Source organism: Bos grunniens, chromosome 24 (assembly GCF_055505025.1).
Source record: "Bos grunniens cultivar Pamir isolate PY7600 chromosome 24, Bosgru_T2T1.0, whole genome shotgun sequence".
NCBI classification, from domain to species: Eukaryota; Metazoa; Chordata; class Mammalia; order Artiodactyla; family Bovidae; genus Bos; species Bos grunniens.
Genome location: NC_141188.1, coordinates 40,858,852 through 40,876,180, shown reverse-complemented (window position 1 = coordinate 40,876,180; position 17,329 = coordinate 40,858,852).

The following is a 17,329-nucleotide window of genomic DNA, read 5'->3' as shown; positions in this document are numbered from 1 at the left end:
AAGAATCCCATGATGACTGCCTACTCTTTCCTAATGACTCAACTCTTTAGTCAAAATGAACCACACGAATGATGTCTTATTTTATTCTCCAAAGATAGGCACTCAGAAAACTCACAAGACTCTGAAGTAAAGGAAGAGGGAGTAGAGAGCTGGCTTGTTACCATTAAAATATCACCTATTAAGAAACAAATAAGTTAGGTGAACGCATTTTTGGTCACCATCTTGGAGCTGGGCTGGGCTCTGAGATGACAAGACAGGGAACTTGTGAAAGGAGAGCTGGAGAAGAGAGGGGAGATGTGTAAAGCCCAGGACCCTGTCCAAGCTGCAACGTGAGACTTCAGTCTGTACCCTCAGAGTGTCGTATGGTCCATGTGGTGAATACCAGAAAGGGGCAACTTAAGGAGTGCCCAATTTTACTTTCTGGAAGGGTTGGCCCATGCCTTTAACATGCAGAGAATGATAGCCAGTGTTGGGTTTCAAGGGCAGCTGTTCACTGTATCTTGGCTCCCTGTAAGGTGGCAGAGACTGGGAATAAGAAGACTTAGATTCAAGTTTTAGATTTTCTACCATTTTCTATCATAATGTTGATGCTTTTGAATTGTGGTGTTGGAGAAGACTCTTGAAAGTCCCTTGGATTGCAAGGAGATCCAACCAGTCCATCCTAAAGGAAATCAGTCCTGAATATTCATTGGAAGGACTGATGCTGAAGTGGCAACTCCAGTACTTTGGCCACCTGATGTGAAAAGCTGACTCATTTGAAAAGACCCTGATGCTGGGAAAGACTGAAGGCGGGAGGAGAAGGGGACGACAGAGGGTGAGAAGGTTGTATGGCATCACCAACTCAATGGACATGAGTTTGAGTAAGCTCCAGGAGTTCATGATGGACAGGGAAGCCTGGTGTATTGCAGTCCATGGGGTTGCAAAGAGTCAGACACGACTGAGCGACTGGACTGAACTGACCATAATGTTGGACTCTGAACACCTGACTTCTGAAGATTTCAATTTTTCCTTCTGCATCATAAGACAAAAAAAATTATATGATCTGTTGATACCTTTCTACTCTAGTATTTAATACTTTTCTCAAAGAGATAGAAAAATTAACCCTGGGATAGCACTGTAGGAATTAGAATACATTTTCATCATCAATGTACTACTCACATCTTTTCCTCTGAAGCTAGCTCACTGATTCTCATATACCTTGTGATGCGTTAGATTTTTGTTCCCCCGAAATCCATATGTTAAATCATAACCCCTAGGACCGCAGAATGTGAACTTATGTGGAAAAGGGGATCATTGCAGGTGAAATTAGTTAAAATGAGGTCATACTGGAGTGGGGTGAGCCCTAGTGCAATATGTCTGGTGCCCTCACACAAAGGGATATTTGGACAAAGAAACAGGAATGTGGGGAGACAGCCATGTGAAGACTGGGGTAAGCTGCTTCCAGCCAAAGAATTGCCGGAAACCAGGAGCGCGGCCTGGAACAGATCTTCTCTGGTGTCTTCAGAGAGAACGTGGCCCTGCCACCGCCTTAATCTTGAATGTATACCCTCCAAGACTGCAGGACAAACTTCTGTTGTTTAAGTCAGGGCTCTCCAGTTGCCAGAATCTAGTGCCTGATGGTCTAAAGAGGAGCTGAGGTAATAATAGGAATAAAGTGCACAATAACTGTAATGCAATGCACTTGAATCATCCCCAAACCATCCCCCTGTGTGCGTGTGCACGCACGCACACACACACACACACACACACACACACATTCAGGTCCTTGGAAAAATTATCTTCCACAAAACCAGTCCTTGGTGCCAAGATTAGGGTCTGCTGGTTCAAGCCACTCAGGTTATGGTAGCTGGTTTCACGGCAGCCACAGAAAACTAACCAAACCCTGCACCTTGCTTCCATCACTTCCCTGGAGAATCCCAGCCAACAGTCTCGATCGATTTCTCTTAAAATTCAGGTCTTTCATTTCTTCCTTCAGGTCAACCTCAGTGTCCTCGCCAGGTCGAGTCCTTTTCCATAAATGTGAATGGCCCCTTGCTGTTCAATTTTAGTAGGTAGGGCATAAGGTTAACCATTAACTTCTCTATCCAATCATGAAAATTAAATTTGTCCCCACCTCCATCCACACTCTTCCATTACCTAAAATGCAAAACTTGTTTAAAGCATTATAACCATGATGGCAGATGAGTGAGTTGTAATAAATAAGACGTCCTGGAACAATCCTAGGACGTCACAACATTTCCAGTACAAATCTCTCTCTTCTCAAAGATGGCTAAGCGTTTTCTCTTAGGCTCCATGCCAGCCCCCCTTACACAATATTGAACTGGATTTGTTGAGATTTAATGTGCCCGTCCTTTAGATTAGATTTTGCTCTGACCACCTTCTCCTCCAAGGAAGTGTCAAGTCCAACATTACTTGTGGAAATTAAGGTTGAAAGCTAAGATAGAGAATGTGTCAGCCACTTACATCAAAAAACTCAAAATATACAGCAGAAGAGTTCAAGAAGGATGTAATATAATTTATAATTGTGGTCTTATATAGACTAATTTTAAAACCACCCTCCCTTGGGTATTCTTAGTCACTTGGGTGAGGGGGCATCTCTCCTTACTAAACAAAATGGGCACACACAAATACAGAGCTTGAAATACCACATTATAGTGACAAATCTGAAAAACACACTATCCTAAATCAACACTTCTCAAACTTTCACAGGCAAAAGAATCTCTTGAATTGGTGTTAATGCAGATCCTTATGTATTCTGGCATATTCTGATTCAGTAGAACCTAAGCATCTACATTTTTAGCAGGCATCTCGGTGAGCTCTGGAATAGAACATCCAAGGATAACCCTTTCAGAACCAATAATCTGCATCCCATGCAATGTTTTTCTTTCCAGTAAGAAAGAAAATTATTCCCTGCTACTCTCAATTCAGCATGGAAACATATACATTACCATATGGAAAATAGATAGCCAGTGGGAGTTTGCTATATGACCCAGGGAGCTCAAACTCAGTGCTCTGTGAAACCTAGAGGGCTGGGATGGGTTGGGGTGGAGGAGGTGGGAGGGCGGTTCAAGAGGGAGGGAACACATGTATACCTGTGGCTGATTTATGTTGATGTATGACAGAAACCAACACAATTTTGTAAAGCCATTGTCCTCCAATTAAAAATTATATAAATTTTAAAAAGTTACTCCTTAACTGTCATCTTTTATAACAAGCTTTTATTTGCAGTAAATATTCAAATCAGCAGAAAAGTCCATCGGATAGTATATTCCAACATTTGCTTAGAATCTGTGGTCATTATCAGTTGTGATCCTGTCTGGGTGGGAGGAAGCGGATGAGATGCCGGTCTATGATTGGTCCCCAGCAGGACCAGAACTCACCTGTGCTCTCTGCTCTGCTTGGCAGGACTTGAAGAAGCCTGGGCATCCAGGCGTCCAGGATGCTCTGTGAGAACTTAGCCACCTTGTGAAATGTGCCAGCTTTGACATATCTAAGACTGGGCATGCTAGCCTCCTGGGGCAATGGGGAAGAAGAGTTTTCTCCTAACTCTGTCTCAGGTCTCTCTGCATAGAGAATTTTACCAGTTCTCTTATAAAAATGACCCTGTTCAGCCAAAATACCTCTTACAGAATATTGGGGTAGAATGAATGGAAGGAGTTTGAAATGAAATCAGTATGAGAGAATGTGGTTTGCCCCCTAGACAACTGCTCTTGAAGGACCTCTGTCCGCCTAAGCCCTTATTGATCTTACTAAATAGCCCTGATCAAGTAAATGCCCAGTGGAAGAAGGACATAAGGGAAAATCTAGTAGTTTCCATCGTTATTTTGGTAGTGGAAAAGATTGCCTCTCTAAGAACTGTGCCAGAAAAGCATAAGAAAATCATGATGATGATTCTAAAATAAGGCTAGAGAAGGCAAAGTGTATCTAAGTTCATGCATCTTGGTAGGAAGTAGAATGAGGCAGGGTTTAAGAATATGGGTTTTAGGGAATTCCTTGAAGGTCCAGCATTAGGATTCCATGATTCACTGCAGAGGGCCTGGGTTCAACCCCTGGTTGGGGAAATAAGATCTCACAAGCCATGCAGTGTGGCCATAATAATAATAATACGGGTTTTAAAGTCAGACAAACTTTAAGTTCAAATCCCAGACATATTGCTGGTTTATGTAGAACTAGTTACTTACCTGCTCATAAGCTCAGTTATTAATATTTCATCTGTAAAATGGGGATAACAATACTGTGTGTGGTTGTTAAAATTAAATATATACCAGTACACATTTATGTAATATATATGTGTGTATGCATATGTATGTAGGATAAATGCACACACATACTCATGCCTAGATGTGTACATAGTATACATGTCCTATCCATCTGTCTATCTCTCAGCACAGTGCCTGGAGTGTGGCAAATGTCCCTTAAAAAGCAAGGCTAGTAGCAACTTATCATTATTATTAGAAATGGGACACAATGACCAATTTAAATCTCTAACATTTGGGAAGTAATTTTCCTAACTGATTCCTCTTTTTGTTTGCTACGGCTGTAATACCATAAGCACGCCAGTAGGTCATTTATTTACCACTTACTATGAGCCAGCCATCGTGAATACCAAACCCCGTGAAACACAGTGGTCTGGGATCCATCTCTCTCTAACTCTCTGCCGTTACCACTGCCTGCCCCAAGTCTTCTGCTTCCGGGCATCTTCCCATAGAAGCCTTCCTGCCTCGAATAGTTGTGTTCCACAGCGCCATCCATGGTTCAATATTATGGGCACTATTACTCTGACCACTAGGGACGGTATCAGTTCTATAAGATGTTGAAATGTACATTTAAAACATTTACACTTTTGGGGGCAAAACATGTTCGCTGCTCATTACAGAAGATTAAGCTTCTCCTAAGCTCAAGAATCCCATCCCACATCACAACCCACTGCAAAACAGGTGTTTACCACTTACAAGAGAACCCCAATCACATGAAAATCTAACTTCTCAGCAGAAGGAAAACAGAAGTCGGGAAGATCCCCTGGAGTAGGAAATGGCAACCTGCTCCAGTATTCTTGCCTGGAGAATCCCATGGACAGAGGAGCCTGGTGGGCTATTGTCATAGGATGCAGAGTCAGACAAGACTGAAGCAACTTAGCAGGCACATAAAATAGATCGCTGATGAGAATCAATTAAATAGCACAGGGAACTCTATTCAATGGTCTGTGGTGACCTAAATGGGAAGGAACTCCAAAAAAGAGAGGATACATGTATACATATAGCTGATTCATTTTGCTGTACAGCAGAAATTAATCCAACACTGTAAAACAACTATACTCCAATTAAAAAAAAATAAAGAATTGAGAAACCCCTATACTACGGTCAACTAATATTCCACAAGGATTCTAAAACAATCAATAAGAAAATAATTATTTTCTCAATAAATGGTATTAGACAACTAGATAGCCACATGAAAAAGAATGGAATTGGACCTTTACCTCACATCACTTGCAAAATTTAGGTTTTAACAAAACCTAAAGCTATCAAGGGAACATTTCATGCAAAGATGAGCACAATAAAGGACAGAAATGATATGGACCTAACAGAAGCAAAAGATATTAAGAAGAGGTGGCAAGAATACACAGAAGAACTATACAAAAAAGATCTTCACCACCGAGATAATCACAATGGTATGATCACTCACCTAGAGCCAGACATCCTGGAATTTGAAGTCAAGTGGGCCTCAGGAAGCATCATTACAAACAAAGCTAGTGGAGGTGATGGAATTCCAGTTGAGCTATTTCAAATCCTAAAAGATGATGCTCTGAAAGTGCTGCGCTCAATATGCCAGCAAATTTGGAAAACTCAGCAGTGGCTACAGGACTGGAAAAGGTCAGTTTTAATTCCAATCCCAAAGAAAGGCAATGCCAAAGAATGCTTAAATTACTGCACAATTGCACTCATCTCACACACTAGTAAAGTAATGCTCAAAATTCTCCAAGCCAGGCTTCAACAGTACATGAACCATGAACTTCCAGATGTTCAAGCTAGATTTAGAAAAGGCAGAGAAACCAGAGATCAAATTGCCAGTGTCCATTGGATCATCAAAAAAGCAAGAGAGTTCCAGAAAAACATCTATTTCTACTTTATTGATTATGCCATAAGCCTTTGACTGTGTGGATCACAATAAACTGTGGAAAATTCTGAAAGAGGTGGGAGTACCAGTCCACCTGACCTGCCTCCTGAGAAATCTGTATGCAGGTCAGGAAACAACAGTTAGAACTGGACATGGGACAACAGACTGGTTCCAAATAGGAAAGAGTATGTCAAGGCTGTATATTGTCACCCTGCTTATTTAACTTATATGCAGAGTACATCATGAGAAATACTGGGCTGGATGAAACACAAGCTGGAATGAAGATTGCTGGGAGAAATATAAATAACCTCAGATATGCAGATGACACCACCCTTATGGCAGAAAGCAAAGAAGAACTAAAGAGCCTTTTGATGAAAGTGAAAGAGGAGAGTGAAAAGTTGGGCTAAAACTCAACATTGATAAAACTAAGATCATGGCATCTGGTCCCATCACTTCATGGCAAATAGATGGGGAAACAATGGAAACAGTGACAGACTTTATTTTGAGGGGCTCTAAAATCACTGCAGATGGTGACTGCAGCCATGAAATTAAAAGACACTTACTCCTTGGAAGAAAAGTTATGACCAACCTAGGTAGCATATTCCAAAGCAGAGACATTACTTTGCCAACAAAGGTCTATCTAGTCAAGGCTATGGTTTTTCCAGTAGTTATGTATGGATGTGAGCATTGGACTATAAAGAAAGCTGAGTGCTAAAGAATAGATGCTTTTGAACTGTGGTGTTGGAGAAGACTCTTGAGAGTCCCTTGGACAGCAAGGAGATCCAACCAGTCCATCCTAAAGGAAATCAGTCCTGAATATTCATTGGAAGGACTGATGCTGAAGCTGAAACTCCAATACTTTGGCCACCTGATGCAAAGAACTGATTTGAAAAGACCCTGATGCTGAGAAAGATTGAAGGCGGGAGGAGAAAGGGACGATAAAGGATGAGATGATTGGATGGCATCACTGACTCAATGGATATGAGTTTGAGTAAGTTCTGAGAGTTGGTGAAGGACAGGGAAGCCTGGCATGCTGTGGTCCATGGGGTTGCAAAGAGTCAGAGATGACTGAGCGATTGAACTGAACTGAAAGCTATCAAATTTATAGAAGAAAACATAATGGTAAATCTTCATGCCCTGCCTTGGATTTGGCAAAGGATTCTTAGATATAACAACAAGAGCATGAAAAACAGCACCAAAGAAAAAGAAAGTGAGTTTCATTAAAATAAAAGTATTTGTGCTCCAAAGGACACCATTAAGAAAGTGAAATATTTGCAGAATGGGAGAGCATGTTTGCCAAATATCTGAAAAGGGACTTGTATCTAAAAATAGGTAAATAACTGTTAAAACTCAATACAATGACCAAAAAATCCAATTTAAAAATGAGCAAAGGATAAGACATCACATTTTTCCAAGAAAGACATACAAATGGCCAATAAGCAAATTAAAAAGTGTTTAACATCATTAGCCATGAGTGAAATGCAAATCAAAACCACAATGAGAACTCTTCATGCCCACTAGGATGACTAGGATCCAGAAGTCATACAGTAACAGGTCTGGTGAGAATGTGAAGAAATCAGAACCCTCGTGTACCACTGGCAGGAATATAAAATGGTACAGCCATTTTGGAAGACAGGCTGTTTCTCAAATGTTTAAACACAGAGTTATCATATGATCCGGCAGTTCCCTTCTTGGATATATATATCCAAGATAAATGAGAATGTCTGTCTGCATAAAAACTTTTACATGGATGCTTATAGCTGCAATATTTATAACAACTAAAACCCGGAAACAACCAGAATGTCCAACAGACAAATAGATAAACAAAATGTGATATATCCATACAATGGAATATTGTTTGAGCATAAGAAGCAATCATATTGATACACCCAACAATGTGAATGAACATTGTAAACATTATAGTGAGTGAAAGAAACCAGGCACAAAAGACATGTAATAATAATAGAACTTCATTCGTATGAAAGTGCTCTAGAGACAGAAAGTAGATCAGTGGTTGGCTGAGGAGTGTGAGGGGTGTGTGTAGAGGGGTGAAACCAAATACAGTGGACACAGAGTTTTTTCCTGAGGTGATCAAAATGTTCTAAAATTGGCAGTGGTGATGGTTGCAAAAATTGGTAAATAACTAAATATGGTTGAATTGTAGACTCTAAATTGCATGGTGATTTGCATGCATATCTTTATTGAATTTTATCTCAATAAAGCTGTTAATTGAAGTTTCCCAGGTGGTACAGTGGTAAAGAATCCACCTACCAATGCAGGAGACACAAGAGACACGGGTTCGATCCCTGGGTTGGGAAGATCCCCTAGTGTAGGTAATGGCAATGTGCTCCAGTATTCTTGCTTGGGAAATCCCATGACAGAGGAACCTGGCAGGCTATAATCCATGGTGTCGCAAAAGAGTCAGACACAACTAAGCAACTGAGCACACACAGAGAGCTGTTTATAAAAACTGCAAAAAAACTGTTAAAATGAAAGTTAACATTCATTCTCTATTCCTAATTTATATGACATTTAAAAGGTTAATTATGCAATGTCACTGTAACATTCAGAAATCAACTTTCTAATGCTTAAAGAAATCTTTAAAATTGGAAAATGCATTGAGACCTTTGGATGATGGAATTTTTTGTATTATTGCAATAAGTAATCATCAGCTTGTGCAGAATGTGTTATATTTAGAATTGAAAGATAACTGGTTCTACTTTATTGAAAATCTATATTCTTCATATTAGTGTAAATAGTTTTCTTTCTTAGTACAAAGGTAATTTAAGGGAAAAGTGTGCACAGCTTGTGGTTTGAGCATCCTCATTAATGTGTTCCAGTTATACTTTGCTCACATCATTGTCTTCTAAATGCACTACATTATGTAATATTTAGAACATCATTTTCTGAATGTGAAATAAAATCATTTTGCAGAAATGAATTTTTTTTTTTTACCACACCACTCAGTTTGTGGAATTTTAGTTCCCCACCAGGGAACCCTGCAGGGGACACTTGGAGTCTCAACACTGGACCAGAAAGGAAATTCCAGAAATGAGTAAACTTTTACACAAGGTTGGGATCACAGTGACAATAATACAAAAAAAAAAAATTTGTCTATTAGCAAACATAACAGCTTTCTCTCTTCCATCAAAAGATTCTGGTTTTGTAGCAGATTTTAAACCAAAAAACTACATTCTTGTCTGTCCCAGAAAATAACGTCCCCCAAATGGGAAAGAGCAGAGAAATGGCTGAGTACTCACTTTTATTTTTTATTTTTTAATATTTTTTTTTATTTTTAAACTTTACAAAATTGTATTGGTTTTGCCAAATATCAAAATGAATCCACCACAGGTATACATGTGTTCCCCATCCTGAACCCTCCTCCCTCCTCCCTCCTCATACCATCCCTCTGGGTCATCCCAGTGCACTAGTCTTATGGACTCTGTGGGAGAGGGAGAGGGTGGGAAGATTTGGGAGAATGGCATTGAAACATATAAAATATCATGTAAGAAACGAGTTGCCAGTCCAGATTCAATGCATGATACTGGATGCTTGGGAGTACTCACTTTTAAACTGATAAATTTCTTTATCAGTATCCATAAAGAGAGGCTGATTTTGTCCATGGTCAGTTAACAATGAAGAAGATAAAATGATACTCCAAACTGGTTTTCTAGAAGGATACCCAAATGGCTCCATGTAAGGAAACTAGGGAAGACTGTTCACTAGTGTGGGACTCAGTCTGGGGCAAGGGTAGAATGTCCAGTGGAAACACATTAATAAGTAATAGGATGTGCTGCTTATGGGTAAGGGATCTGAGAATTACTGCAAAACTATTCTTTGTATATTGCTGAATTATGCACCAATGTTTTACATTCCCCCAATCACATAACACTCAAAGAGTGTAATAGATATTTGCCCACCCATGTTCACAGTGGCATTAACGACAATAGCCAAACGGAGGAAATAAGGCAAATATCCATCGATGGATGACTGGATAGAAAATGTGGTCCATCCACACGATGGAATATTATGCAGCCTTAAAAATTCTAACACATGCTACAGCATGCTTGAACCTTGAAGACATCATATTCAGTGAAATAAGCCAGTCACAAAAGGACAAATATCGTATGATCCCATTTTATGAGGTCCTTCAGTTTAGTCGCTCAGTTGTGTCTGACGCTCTGCGACCCCATGAACCGCAGCACACCAGGCCTACCTGTCCACCACTAACTCCCAGAGCCTATCCAAACCCATGTCCATTGTGTTGGTGAAGCTATGAGGTCCTTAGAGTAGTCAAATTCATGCAGACAGAGAGTAGAATGGTGGTCACCTGGGCCTGTCGGGGGAAGGGATGGGAACTGTTTTTTAATGGCTGGAGAGTTTTAGTTGGGGAAGATGAGAAGGTTCTGGAGATGGATTTCATAGTGGTGGTTGCCAAGCTGCCCTGGTTGTACTTTATCCTGCTGAACTACACACTTTAAAATGGTTAAAATTAAAAGAATCTGGGAAAAATAAAAAGGTATTTATGTATGTATAAGTGAATCACTGTTGTATACTTGAAACTAACACAACATTATAAATCAACTATACTTCAAATTAGTTAAAATGATAAATTTGTTATAAATATTTACCACAGTAAAATCTACTTTTCATTTGTATTAATATTTCAAAACTTACGTAAACTTAAAAATTTTAAGTTTTGCATAAATATATTAATTATAATGCCAATGTAACAAAAATACATGACAACATGCAAGGAGCTCAAATGTCTCAGCTGAGGCACTGATCCACCCCCATCCTATCCCAGCATGAACAGGAAGCAGACTTGACTTCCATTTCAGAAGTAGGATGGCTCAGATAGAGAATCGTTCACCAGTGAACATAAAACACGGTAAGTAATGGTTTCTAGATGCTTCCCAGTTACCTGCCGCTATTCTGTTCCTTGCCTGAAACACAAGATTTAAGTGGCTGCCTCTCCTTTGGCAAATGAGATTTTCACAGAACTTATTACCTAGTGACTTCTAACATATGTGGCATAATTTAAAAGAAAATAATCAATGAGCCTTCCTAGTGTCTTGAAATCCCTAGACCGATAGCCTTGACTCAAAGCAGCTCAGGTTAAATCGCATGAAAAGCTCACAAACAGCGTCGGCATCAGAGGATCTCGGGTTTGTGAGGTGGAACTCAGCCCACGGGTCAGAGCTCCTTCCTAAGACACTACCTGCTGATTCTGAAGTTGGACGTTTGCTGATTATGAAGCAATTAGTCAATAAGGACAACTTAGGTTACTTTTTTCTTCAAGTGTCCTGTGTGAAAACATTCACTATCAGTAATTTCTGGAAGAATTAACAGAGTGCCATTCACCAGCACCCTGAGGCTGAATTCTCTATTTATCAGTAATTTTCACATAAGAATTCAAACCATGATTTGCAAGAAGCCATTACATCAAGCCAAGTAAAAGTAAGCGGCCTGACCTTGGTTACTCTGATAGCTAATGATTAAGATGACAGCAGATGGGGAACTGTATTTGTAACTCACATAACCTTGCGTTTCTCAAGGTCAACTGTGAATTCAGATAGTTGTCCCACAGGCGTGCATGCTCAATCACTAAGTCGTGTCTGACTCTTTGCCACCCAAAGGACTGTAGTCTGCCAGGCTCCTCTGTCCATGGGACTCTCCAGGCAAGACCACTGGGGTGGGTTGCCATTTCCTCCTCCAGGGGATCTTCCTGACCAAGGCAGGTGGATTTTTTTTTCTTTTGCCACTGAGCCACTAAGAAAGGGCACCCCACAGTTTACTTCCATCTAATGACCTATTGCAGAGAAGGCGATGGCACCCCACTCCAGTACTCTTGCCTGGAAAATCCCATGGACGGAGGAGCCTGGTGGGCTGCAGTCCATGGGGTCGCTAAGAGTTGGACACGACTGGGCGACTTCACTTTCACTTTTCACTTTCTTGCATTGGAGGAGGAAATGGCAACCCACTCCAGTGTTCTTGCCTGGAGAATCCCAGGGACGGGGGAGGCTGGTGAGCTACTGTCTATGGGGTCACACAGAGTTGGACACGACTGAAGCGACTTAGCAGCAGCAGCAGCAATGACCTATTGGCGGTCATGGGGACCAGAATACTTAGAGTGAACTCCGTCTACTCCTTCTCTCCAGACTTAGGAGAACCTCTCCACCAGCACAGGACTGCAGGCTTTTTAATAAAAGCCATTGTTGGAGGTGAGGGGTGAGGTCAGATTTGCACAAACAGCCTCATCTCATCATTTAGAATTTCGATTTCTGGTTAATTGAACTAGTCAGTTCTGTTCTGACCACTTTGCAGACAGCAGCTCACCAGATTTCTGTCTTTAATTCCTCCACCTTCCCTCCTTTGAGAAATGCATTTTCAGCAAGTTTGCACTCATTTTCCACATTGTCTAATTTAGCTAAATCAGCTGCTGAAAGCTTACCTAGGATTAAAATGTTAGCATAGTCTTACATCTTGGTCCAAGTATAAGTCCTCCATAGAGCTCCATATGGATGACAGTGTAAACTGCTGGCGGGCTAGTGACCCTCAGAGACTCGCTTCCTGTAAATCTGCCCTCGCCCCCGTTCCCGTGTGATAGGCTGGAGAACCTAGAGAAGCTGGTATTCAGGCCACACAGATGAGGGATGACAACCATCTCTCTCTCCTCCTCTAACTTTAACCTTAGGGGCTACATCTTTGCTTCATTCATTCGTAAAGGGAGATGCGTGGCTATGTGAGGACGCAGGGAAAAAGATCTCAAATCTCGGTACTCCTCCAGGGATCATTTTCCTGTGGGCTCTTTCCTCATCTGACACCAGAGCTGCTGATCCTTGGATTTCTCCTCCTAGCCTCCCAGGAGTGCTGCCCTCTGATCCGTTTTCATGGAGAACAAACAGGTGTCTCTTGTGAACAGAGGGTGAATGGTTGGCAGGACAAGGGTTAATCAGAGAGCCCCAGAGGGAAGCAATTAGAGAGATGAATGTTCAACAGAGAGGAGAAAACACTTGCAGGAGTCATCTTACAACAGGAGGTCCTGGTAAGGAACAAGGAACTAACAAGCTCCCACCAACCAGGATTCTGGAGAGGTCAACAAGAGATGGGAGACTGTAGTCCATAGGTCCTAGCAACTTCCCAGGATCCTCCTCGCTGGAATCCATCTTGGCTGAGTGGGTTCATTCCTGGGCTCTCTATTCTTTCCTGGAGTCCATGTGTCTGTGTTCCTGCCAGTTCCTCACTGTGGTGGTTACTACGGGGCCGTGATGTAGTTTGAAGTCGGAGAGGAAGATGCCTCCAGCTGTGTTCTTCTTTCTCAGTCTTCTTGGCCGTTTAAGGTCCTGTTCAATATTAGCAGCCTACTATTAGGAGTATTTCTGTTTCTGTGAAAAAGGCCATTGAATATCATTTTGTGATTGCAGTCAGTGGGACGTATCACCCCCTGCCCAACTACAAATGCCATCTCGCTCTCCTCCTCTTCTGCCTCGGCCCAAACTATACCTTCCAGTAACATCCACTATATAATATAACTTGGGAAGATTCATCCCTCTTTCTGACAGTGCTTCCCATGTAGTTTCACATGCCAAATGAACTCAGGTTGTTTAATATCTCTCTTTGGGAGGTCTCGGGGGCCCTCCAAAGCATCCCAAAGTTAGCTAGAAGTCAATTATTTAGGCAGGCTTGTGCATAGATATGAGAGAAGGCAATGGCACCCCACTCCAGTACTCTTGCCTGGAAAATCCCATGGATGGAGAAGCCTGGTGGGCTACAGTCCATGGGGTCGCTAAGAGTCGGACACGACTGAGTGACTTCACTTTCACTTTTCACTTTCATGCATTGGAGGAGGAAATGGCAACCCACTCCAGTGTTCTTGCCTGGAGAATCCCAGGGATGGGGGAGCCTGGTGGGCTGCCGTCTATGGGGTTGCACAGAGTCGGACACAACTGAAGCAACTTAGCAGCATGATGTTCAAAGCATGATCAAGGAGAGCAGGTTTGTTTAATTTAAGGGAGAGATCAAGGGCTGAAGGTATTCTGTCCCCAAACTTAATCTCTCAAGTTTTGGCACTGAAGGCACGTCTAGCTTAGCGGCTGGAGATGATGTTTGGACAAATTCAGGGAAAATGTTTAACTCAGTCTTGCAAGAAGTGTTCATCCAACTCACATCATCTCCATTTCATCAATTCTACCTACATCTGCCATTTTTTCTCCATTTTCTACTCTTGGGTCATTATCACTAGATTTGGTAAGAATTTCTTCCTATATTATTAGCTCTGCTGCTGCTGCTAAGACGCTTCAGTCGTGTCCGACTCTGTGCAACCCCATAGACAGTAGCCCACCAGGCTCCCCCGTCCCTGGGATTCTCCAGGCAAGAACACTGGAATGGGTTGCCATTTCCTTCTCCAATGCATGAAAGTGAAAAGTGAAAATGAAGTTACTCAGTCGTGTCCGACTCTTAGCGACCCCATGGACTGCAGCCTACCAGGCTCCTCTGTCCATGGGATTTTCCAGGCAAGAGTACTGGAGTGGGGTGCCATTGCCTTCTCCAATTATTAGCTTTAATGAGGCTGTATTCTAATACTATTCTGTATTATCACTTTATTAATTTTAATTATTTTATTATCTACTGTATCTAGTTGCCATATTTGTATTCCTGAAAATTATCACATGATTAAAGCTACGGGACTCAAGGCAAAAATAGGGTTCAATGGACTATGCATAAAATTTCTAATCAGAGAAGTGACAACAACAGCAACCCTTATTAAAATACTGGCACAGTTTAATCTCCACTGGCGTTTTTATCTACATTCACAGTCCAGACATCATAGCATCCTTATATTCTGGGGCTCCAGTTTCTTCCCTCAAGATGTAGGTCTTTGAAGACATTTGTTTCCAATAGAGACCAGTTTCATCAACACAAAATGTATCATCTGAAGGTAGCTTTCCTTATCATTCCATTTTGGTTAACATATGCAAAAAACGTCTGTAAATTCCTCATCTGCATTTGCGGCTTCCTCAGAAAACTTAACGCTGTCCATTGGTCCACTGACTCTCAAGCTGTGGTTTTCTAACCAGCAACATGCTGCTGCTTCTGCTAAGTCACTTCAGTCGTATCCGACTCTGTGCGACCCCATAGACAGCTGCCTACCAGGCTCCCCCGTCCCTGGGATTCTCCAGGCAAGAACACTGGAGTGGGTTGCCATTTCCTTCTCTAATGCATGAAAGTGAAAAGCGAAATAGAAGTTGCTCAGTTGTGTCTGACTCTTAGCGACCCCATGGACTGTAGCCCACCAGGCTCCTCCGTCCATGGGATTTTCCAGGCAAGAGTACTGGAGTGGAGTACCACTGCCTTCTTCGAACCAGCAGCATAGCCTCCTGCAAACTTTCATTAGCAATGCACCTGGAGGTATTTCTCTGGTCCAGTGCTTAAAATTTCACCTTCTAGTGTAGGGGATGCTGTTTCCATCCCTGGTCCAGGAGATAAGATCCAACATGCCTCGAAGCCAAAAAACTAAAACATAAAATGAAAGCAATACTGTAAAAACTCAGTAAAGACTGAAAGAACTATGAGGCATGTTAGTCACTCAGTCATGTCCGACTCTGCGACCGCGTGGACCGCCAGGCTTCTCTGTCCACGGGATTAACCAAGCAAGAATATTGGAGTGGGTAGCCATTCCCTTCTCCAGGAGATCTTCCTGACCTGGGGAGCAGGTATACAAAAGAATTCATGAATACATCTTTGCACAAGTTAAACGATGGATTAATAAAATGTATCTTGAAAAGAAAGAAACGCACCAGGAAATTTTGTTTAAACTACCAATCCCTGGCCTCTTCCCCATTCCCCACCCCACCACCAGGGATTTGTGATTCAGTAGCTCTGAAACATTTAAAGTCTAGATGAATTATCTTCCAAACATGGCTTTCTTCCCCTTGAGGCTCACGTATGGGGCCACTGTGCAGATGGCTGCCAACATATGTTTGACTAATCCACTGGGGTCAGAGAGGCATTGTAGAAGCAAAAGCATTCAAGAGAAGATAAGAGATAACAAATTGTTTCCTATGGGCTTAGAGCTAAAAACTTCTGCCTAATGACATTTTAATTTTATTTAAAGAAACCTAAAACTTCTAATAAAAGAGATTATTCTGAGCCTTAGGCCGCACTGAACCTGTGATCTTAAGAGAGGATCATTCTCATTTGCTAAATAAGTATCTGTGATGTCATTTTTTTTGCTGTTAGACCATCAGCAGTCTGAAGAAATACCAGGCTCAGAATAGACATTCTGTGGTTTATTAGTGCATGAGTAACTTTCCCAATGAGGAAAAAGCCAAAAATTACAGATTTATGAGCACAGATGAAACAGGAACTAGAGAACTGACCAAAATCTGTGAGATGAGGAAATCGAGAGGCACAGAATGCAACATTGCTTGGTTAAGAACACAGGAACTGGGATTTTGAACCATCCAGCTGTCTCTGAATGCACTTGAGATATCAAACAGTTGTTTGCACCTCTATAAATAATATGAAAGACAATGAGATACAGACATAGACACTCAAGTAGAAAGTGTGAAAAATGATTTCTGCAACTTAATTTAGAATGTCTTTGCTTATTCTTCAAAACTTTTTGAGTTTTCTAGCCATTTCTTCCTCGGGGATCTTCCTGACCCAGGGATCAAACCCAGGTCTCCTGCATTGCAGGTGGATTCCTTACCATCTGAGCCACCTGAGAAGCCCAAACTAGATCACAGGAGCAGTAAAACACTATTCCAGTCCACTGTAAAATTATATCTACTCCTAAAGGATGGTTTACCTAAAACTTGGACCCAAGTGTTCCCTCTCCTGGTCTCTCTCAAAAGATACTTGATTTGATTGAAATTTTAATTTTTAAAAACTTTAGTTTGGAAGGATGCAATTCCAGCATGGAGAACTGGAGACCCGGGGAGACTTTCCAGAAGGTTAGGCAGCATCCTGACTTTTACTGATGCCTGTGGGCTTGATTTCATTAGATCAGGAGATGTGAATATCTTAGTATGTCTTTCTGAGCAGTTAAAAGAATCAGAAGTAGTTAAGATTTAGAAACTGCATTAAATACAATGCATTTAAATCTGAAACACTTCGGGAGACTTTTTAAAGATATGAATGCTGATCTTTTTCAGATAAGAAAAAATAGAAAGCATTATTATCTCCCACTACAACTCATTTGAAGCTAAAG